This window comes from Rattus rattus, chromosome 14 (genome assembly GCF_011064425.1).
Source record: "Rattus rattus isolate New Zealand chromosome 14, Rrattus_CSIRO_v1, whole genome shotgun sequence".
Classification (NCBI taxonomy): Eukaryota; Metazoa; Chordata; class Mammalia; order Rodentia; family Muridae; genus Rattus; species Rattus rattus.
Genome location: NC_046167.1, coordinates 25387111 through 25396247, shown reverse-complemented (window position 1 = coordinate 25396247; position 9137 = coordinate 25387111).

Here is a 9137-nt window from a genome sequence, read left to right as displayed (position 1 = left end):
CTTTATATGTTATGACCTTTTTCCTTACCTTTTTATTCTTTTTTCTTTATTTTGAGCGTTTAGTGTTTTGACTATTATGTGACGGAGGTGTTTTTTTCTGGTCCAATCTATTTGGAGTTCTGGGCTTCTTGTATGCCTATGGGTATCTCTTTTTTAGGTTAGGAAGTTTTCTTCTATGATTTTTGTTGAAGATATTTACTGGTCCTTTGAGCTGGGAGTCTTCACTCTCTTCTATACCTATTATCCTTAGGTTTGATCTTCTCATTGAGTCCTGGATTTCCTGTATGTTTTGGACCAGTAGCTTTTTCCGCTTTACATTATCTTTGACAGTTGAGTCAATGATTTCTATGGAATCTTCTGCTCCTGAGATTCTCTCTTCCATCTCTTGTATTCTGTTGGTGAAGCTTGCATCTACAGCTCCTTGTCTCTTCTTTTGGTTTTCTATATCCAGGGTTATTTCCATGTGTTCTTTCTTGATTGCTTCTATTTCCATTTTTAATTCCTTCAACTGTTTGATTGTGTTTTCCTGGAATTCTTTCAGGGATTTTTTCGATTCCTCTCTGTAGGCTTCTACTTGTTTATTAATGTTTTCCTGTGTTTCTCTAAGTGAGTTCTTCACGTCTTTCTTGAAGTCCTCCAGCATCATGATCAAATATGATTTTGAAACTAGATCTTGCTTTTCTGGTGTGTTTGGATATTCCATGTTTGTTTTGGTGGGAGAATTGGGTTCGATGATGTCATGTAGTCTTGGTTTCTGTTGCTTGGGTTCCTGCGCTTGCCTCTCGCCATCAGATTATCTCTAGTGTTACTTTGTTCTGCTATTTCTGACAGTGGCTAGACTGTCCTATAAGCCTGTGTGTCAGGAGTGCTGTAGACCTGTTTTACTGTTTTCTTTCTGCCAGTATTGGGGACAGAGTGTTCTGCTTTCGTGCGTGTAGTTTTTCCCCTCTACAGGTCTTCAGCTGTTCCTGTGGGCCTGTGTCTTGAGTTCACCAGGCAGGTCACTTGCAGCAGAAAAGTTGGTCTTACCTGTGGTCCCGAGGCTCAAGGTCGCTCGCGGGGTTCTGCCCACGGGCTCTCCGCGGTGGCAGCGACCAGGAAGATCTGCGCCGCCCCTTCCGGGAGCCTCCGTGCACCAGGGTTCCAGATGGCCTCCGGTGTTTTCCTCTGGAATCAGTAATGTGTGCAGAGAGCAGTCTCTTCTGGTTTTGCAGGCGTGTCTGCCTCTCTGAAGGTTTAGCTCTCCTTCCCACGGGATTTGGGTGCAGAGAACTGTTTATCCGGTCTGTTTCCTTCAGGTTCCGGCGGTGTCTCAGGCAGGGCTCCTGCCTCACCTGGGCCCTCTCCCACGGGAGCCCAGAGGCCTTATACAGTTTCCTCTTGGGCCAGGGATGTGGGCAGGGGTGGGCAGTGTTGGTGGTCTCTTCTGCTCTGCAGCCTCAGGAGTGCCCACCTGACCAGGCGGTAAGGTATCTCTCCCACGGGTTCTGGGAGCAGAGAGCTGCTCGTATCAATGTTTTCTATGGTATCTTCTGCCCCTGAGATTCTCTCTTCTATCTCTTGTATTCTGTTGGTGATGCTTGCATCTCTGACTCCTGATCTCTTCCCTAGGTTTTCTGTCTCCAAGGTTCTCTCCCTTTGTGCTTCCTTTATTATTTCTATTTCCATTTTTAAATCCTGGATGGTTTTGTTCAATTCCTTCACCTGTTTGGTTGTGTTTTCCTGTAATTCTTTAAGGGATTTTTGTGTTTCCTCTTTAAGTGATTCTACTTGTTTACTTGTGTTGTTTTGTATTTCTTTAAGGGAATTATTTATGTCCTTCTTAAAGTCCTCCAACATCATCATAAAATGTGATTTTATATCTAAATCTTGCCTTTCTAGTGTATTTGGATATTCAGTATTTGCTTTGGTGGGAGAGCTGGGCTCTGATGATGCCAAGTAGTCTTGGTTTCTGTTGCTTAGGTTCCTGCACTTGCCTCTCACCATCAGGTTGTCTCTGGTGTTAGCTTGTCTTGCTGTTTCTGACAGTGGCTTGACCCTCCTGTAGGCCTGAGTGCCAGCACTCCTGTAGACCTGTTTCCTTTCAGCTGGATCTGGCAACAAAGAGCTCTGTTCTCAGGTGTGTAGGTGCTCCTGGCGCCTGGCTTTCAGCAGGAAGAAATCGGAACGGCCCTGACTCTGACTGCTCCTAAGTCCCTGTTCCCAGGGGACACAGATGGCACTGGGTGATTTCCTCTTGGATCGGGAATGTGGGCAGAGAGTGGTCTCCTCTGAGTTCTCAGGAGTGTCCACACTTTTAGGCTCTCTCCCCCACAGGCTTTGGGTGCAGGGAGCTCATCGTTTCAGTTCAGTTTCGGATACAGGCTGGACCCAGCAGTGTCCTGCCGCTGACTGCTCCTATATTCCTGTATCCAGACGCTCTATGCAGTTTCTTCTTGGGCCAGGGATTTGGGAGAGGTGGATTGGAGTGGTGGACTCTCCTGTGGTCAGGGATTATCTGAACTTCTTGGTGTTCAGCTTCCTATTCCCAACCCCCACATGATTTGGGTGCAGGGTGCTATTCAATACTTAGACTTTTTAATCCACTTGAAATTTATTCTGGCAAAGGATAAGTGAGCTGGCTAGCTTTGTCTATTCAAAATGATATTCACTTGTCCCAGTGTATTGATTACCTGGCTGACCTTTGATGTTTTAATGTATATATGCAAAGCCCTAAACAATTTTTGCTAGTGTATTTCTCATATTGCTATAATTGCTACAACTTTATATTTGATTTTAATATGTAATAGAGGTAGCCAAATCCATCCAATTCACTCCTTTTTTTGCAATTTATTTTTGCTTTCTTGTCAGTTTATTCTTGCAGATAGAATATATACATATATATATATATATATATATATATATATAATTTGAATCTATTTGCAAAATCAGTGTGAGAAATGAAGTGCTTGGCATGAGAGGCTTGCCAGAGAAAGCATCTGGGGGCACAGATCTGTCTAGAAGCTTGAACAGACCTTGGAACTTTTGCAAGGCCTGATCATCCAGAGCCAGAGAAAGGGGTCTTTGTGGTTGTGGCTCATCTACTATATGAGGGAACTGGCAGCTTCTCCTTGGCATCCATCAAGCTGCTACCAGTGTGACTCACTAAGTTGCCACAGTGAATTGTGTGTATCATGTACACAGTAGGTGTGTTTGTGTACACACACACACACACACACACACACACACACACACACACACACGTTTATTAAAACGAAGGGCTACTCCTCAAATCTTTCCAGCCCCTCACCACAATTAAATTTTGTAGTGTTTACTGTCTTATAGAAAGCAGAGCTCTTACAGAGACCGGGTAGATAAATTGTTCAGACTTCTTCTGGAAGAACTCATTCATTTCTCAGAGGTGTCTTTGTGGTGACCTTGATTACTAGGACATTGAACATCCTGACTAAAGGAGGACTACCTAGAAGAGAAGTGTATGAGTCAGGGTTCTCTAGAGTCACGGGACTTTTGGAATATCTGTCTGTCTGTCTGTCTATCTATCATCTACCTAACTACCTACCTATTCATCCATCCACCCATCATCTATCCATTCATCTATCCATCTATGAATTGATCTATCTAGCTGGAATATTTTGGGATGACTTACAGGCTGCCATTCAATTAATCCATCAATGGCTAGCTGTGAAAGGAGTTCCAAGAATCTAGTAGTCCCACAAGGCTGGATATCTTAGTTGCTCTTCTGTATAAGCTGAAATCCTGAAGAAGTAGGCTCCAGTGCATATGCTGGCAAAGTGAGGGCAAGCAGGAGAAGAATGAACACTTCCTTCTTCCATTTTTCTTATGTAGGCCTCCAGCAGAAGGTGTGTCACAATATCTAGGGGTGTGAGTAATCCCACCTTAAGATCCAGATCAAAGGCATGTTGTCTTCCTTCCTCTAGATCTGGATCACAATTGTGTCCTCCATTTCTGGATTGTAGTTTATTCCAGATAGAGTCCAACTGACAAAGGAGAATGAATAGCCATCACAAGAAGTGAGTTTGAGTCTTCTGTCATTTACAGCTCTGGGAGGTTGCTGACTAGTTTCTAAAACAATCTGTGTGAACGTTGTCTTGCTAAGTCCTATTCTCTGTGCAGTAGCTCAGGATGCAATCTTTCTCTGTGCCTAATTAGTTGACCTATTACTTTTGTTCTTTAATATCTATATTTGTCTCCGTGTGGGTATGTACACATGAGTGCAGATGCCTATAGAGGCCAGAGATGGCCACAAACAGTATTCACTATTAACTAGTAGCTATTTTTCCAGCCTTTCTATATTGTCTTATTAATGTTCCAGTCAGGAAGACATTTTATTGAAGACTGTGAATGTGTTTACTATTCTCTGAATGTCACATGTTCACCACAGGCTTGTGTCTGTGACTGCTTGGTCTCCGACTGTTGGCACTGTTTCTGCTCAACCTTTAGGAGCTGGAGTCTAGCTAGAGGAGGTGGACCTCTGTGGTGTGGGACTTGTGGGTTGTAGCCTGGCCAAGTTCCATCCTCAACTCTCTGCTACCTGACTATTCACAGGAAACAACCAGCACCTCATATTCATAGCTAGAAGCCTTTCTCATCACCATGCTTTCTCTGACATGATGGAGTTTACTCCCTGATAAACTCTCTTTTCTTCCTTATGTTAGGCATTTTGTCAAATAAAAAGGAAAACATTTACTGTAACAGTTACAGTGACCATGGAGACATTTGGGAGAATCTAGTCTGGACTGCTTACAGAGCTGTTACTAAAGGCTTTGTTCAAAGCCTGGTCAGCCTGACACAGAATCGTGGCTGCATAGCAGCTAAAGCTTATGTCAGCTTGGCTTGGTGGATAGAGTAAGAACTCAGTAAATGGTTGTAGTGGTGACTCCTGTGGTCCTAGCTGGGCACAGCATGCAGTAATTGTGTCCCATGATTAAAAAGTAGCAATGACTGGCACCCTCTTCCTGTACTCACTGTTACAGAAATCTACCCTGAGGAGAGGTGTGTGTGTGTGTGTGTGTGTGTGTGTGTGTGTGTGTGTGTGCGCGCGCGCGCGCGCGCACGTGTGCGCGCAGGTGAATATATACTCATTATAAGAGAAGCCCAATCTGATGCTGTGGGTGGTGGTGGGGAGCACACACATACACACAAGCATGGGGATTTGTAAACCCAGACTCTGCTATATTCGTTTTGCCTGAAGGGTTTATTGCCATGCCATTTTGAATGTGAAATGATAGTTAACAGAGACAGGAGGATTAATAGCAGAATTTAAAAATCATTTAGTGGCTAATAACCCCATAGCTTAAAAAAAATCTACCTTGATATGCAGGGTGGCCATCCCATTAATGTTTCTAAGCTGTTTAGAAGTCAGCGGGATGCTGTTGGGTGCACGGTCATTTTTCATCTTCTCGGCGCCATTCGGGAAACATCAATAGAATTGAATAATTCCCTGTCGTTTCCGAGATAATAAATATGGTTGTAGATTATTAAAGTGTTATTTTTCATTTTCATGGTGGGTGAACATTAAGAGGGATCCTCAACTGAGTAGACGTTGTGGACTTACTGATCACGGGCATAGGATTCATATAAAGCCACTCAAATACTTTTGTGATCCCAGGTTGTTTTCTGGTGCCACTGTACTTCCATTGAAGAAAAGCATTAGCTATAATGTTTTACTATGTACTGGACACCTATGTCCACACACATGCTGCTTATATGACTGTGTGTTATCTTTGATACTGACAGCTTTTCAGAGTAGCTAACTTTTTATACCTGAGGAGAGGTAGACTGGAGAAGCCGCAGGGAAGATCCTAATGGCTCAAAGCTTTACATGTTTTGAAAGAATCTTTCTCTTAAATGTGAATGAAACTTAGCCTTCCTGAACAGGCGTTTACTGTGGAGAATTTGGTCTTCAAATTCTGGAGTTAATTTCTAGCTCATGGGGATGAAGCGATGTGATGTGTGTTCAGTATGTAGAGGGGACACTGGCATGTCACAAAGCCACTCCTCGCTCTTCACCACAGCCTTTGGTTTGGTGTCTTTGTGATCCTTCTGAGACTCAGTGAAATGAATGTGTCAATCAAGGCAGCAAGCTGAGAGAACCAGGAGACCTGAGACTGAATATGGCATTTTTCCATCTCTGAGGGCTGGATCTTAGGAATGCTTTTGACTGTAAGCAAGAGACTTTTTTTTTAATACATGTCTTATACTGTATGTGTGTATAGATATGTTTATGTGTATATAGGTATGTATATGTGTGTTTAACACACATTAAAAATGGCTATGTTTAATGTTAGGAGGACCCAGCTTGTTGGTGATATCTTGAGCATCATAGCCAGGAGGCAGTCATGACACATGCCTTTTTCTATCTGCCTGATCAGGAGGTTGACTCTGGTCTTTCTCATGCTCAACACTTCTTCCCAGACTTTCTGATCTTGTGCTGGGTCCTTGACAACCACACAGAGCCCAGCAGTGTTGTCTTCTGTCTTTCCCAGTACTTTTGGTGGTGAGAGGAGCTGATTGATGGTCAAGTGTGGGCATCCTTCAGGTGGTGCTCCTCTCAGGATATTTTCACAGCCTCTGGGTCTGGTGTCTGGGAAGGACATGGGAAAGAGCACTGATTTGTGTCTGTGGTTGCCTGGTCATTGTCCCTGGGTGTTTTTCAGAGCCTTTGCTTTGGCCCTTGCTGTGGCTGGGGTGTGAAATTCCTTCTTCATTTTGGTATTATCTTGCGGGGAAAAGCCCAAAGATAATTTATTTTGCCCCCCACCCATTTATTATTATTTTTGGAGGTAAGGCTCAGTGTAGTAGATAAATGTAGTCTTGAACTGGTTGGCCTCCTGATGCAGCCTACCAAGTGTTGGGGTTATGTGTGTCAACATGCCCCTGCCTGGCAGTTTCCATCATAGTTCCAGAAGCAATGCTGACCCAGAACGGGCTGATCCTAGTAGATAATCTTGTGTTCTTCTTGATGCAGTCCAGCTACTAAGTAGTAGCAAGAAGGTTATAGGACTTGCACCCTGTCTAGAGGAAGTAGAAAGACCACTTCTTTTTTCTAGGCTTTTCTTAAAGGAGAGGAACAGTTTTTTCAAAAAACCTCTTTTCCCAAGATACTTCTGTTTATGTCTCATTAACCAGACTTTGGTCAAACGCCCATTACTAAAATAATTGTTAGGAAAGCAAAATTCTTCAGTGTAGCTGGGATGGAGTGGTGGCTCCCTTCGAGGCACATGGCTGTGCAGAGGGAACTGGTACCAAAGGGCATCAAGATCCCATTAGCTAGGAAGCAGGGAAGGATGCTCATCTTTTTTTTTTTTTTTTTTTTTTTTTTTTTTATTAACTTGAGTATTTTATATACATTTCGAAGTGTTATTCCTTTCCGGTTTCCGGGCAAACATCCCCTTCCCCTCCCCCTTCCTTATGGGTGTTTCCTCCCAACCTCCCCCATTGCCGCCTCCCCCCAACAGTCTAGTTCACTGGGGGTTCAGTCTTAGTATGCTCATCTCTTAAGAGAGGATATCCATGTGTATACATGTGGGAATGTAATCCTTATCTCATTTGCATATTTAAGGGCATAGGCTCCTTTCTAAAGACCAGCATCATTACCATAAATGAAAAGAAGCCTGATATCTGGTGGTGCAGCCAACTGCATCAGTATTTCATCCCTAAGTGCTGATGAACCTGGAAAAGAACAAAGTCAGGCAATAATACTATTTTCTCTGATTGTGTGACCCGTTCTTTCTGTGTGATACACTCATTCCCAATAGGAAGAAGCAGCAGAACTGAGCTGAGGACACCCACTCATTCCCAAATTTACCAGATGGATGAAGTCATTGTGTAAGGATGGAGGGAAGGGACTGCACAAGGTCCAGAGTGGGAGTTGATGGAATCCTTTCCTACTGGGCTGTAGGTGTGGGCAGTAAGGGCTCCCTGTAAAGGCTGTGTTATGGGTGCATAGCCTTGGGAATCTAGTGAAAACATCACATTACCATTAGAGTAGGGAATGGAATGGGTTACCTTGTTATACTAAGTAGGGGTTCTGTGGGAAACCTGCTGGTCTAAGTACAGGAGAACCCCTCTCCTAGGTTTCTACTGATGGCCACATGTGTCCATTTCACTGATTGCTGGAGTTTAAAGATGTCATCCCCAGAACCAAGGTGTTTGTGTTTTGTTTCTGTAGCTCTGAAGGATATCTGCACTTCACCACGTTGCTAGTGGCATGACTTGTACATTTATTACTGATGGGGGCAGTCATTGTGTTTCAAAATAGATTACTATCTTTGAGAACACAGTGCACATGGAAATTCTGTTTTCTTAGGAAAGCACCCAAGGCACTTGTCAGGCATCTTAGGGTCCACAGGAAGCAACACCAGAAGGGAACTGTCTGCAATAATGTTGTCCCCTCGGAATCTAGCTCTTTCCCAACTGTAATAGTCATTTGAGAGAGTCTGGGGTATTAGTTCACCAAGTGGCAAAGAAGTGATTAGTGGAGAAGTTTATGGTGTCTGAACATGATAAAGCTCTGTAGAAGGAAGCAAGGCCAGATTTCATTTCCAGGACTGTGATCAGACAGGGTGTGGTATAGGCTACACTGTATTCATTTCTAGTCATAAGTATAAATTGGCAGAGGTTGGTCCAAGAGTACAGAATTCTAGTTAGGGTATGTGGGTTCTTGATCTGTCACACAGGGTAGTGATATGATTAATGACAATGTGTTGATGGGCTGTTGAGAAGGCTCGTATGTAAATGACCTTGAGCATAAACCTGATGATCTAAGTTTGATCCTCAGTCAATCCCTGTACGTCACAAGGTGACAGAGAAAATGAACTCTCAAAACTCTGACTGCTATCACCATCCCCACAGCCACTACAACCACCATCATCACCATTACACACATACAAGCACACATGTACAAACATACACATACATACATACATACATACATACATACATACACACACACATTCAGAAATGCCTTTTGATAAAAGGTAAAAAAATGTGTTGTGCTTGAAAACTTCTAAGAAAATAAATTTTAAGTCTTCTCATTTGATATTCAGTCTATCATGCATGAATACTTCCTTAAATTTAAAATAGTTTTAAAGAATTGACAGAAGTGCCATCTAGTA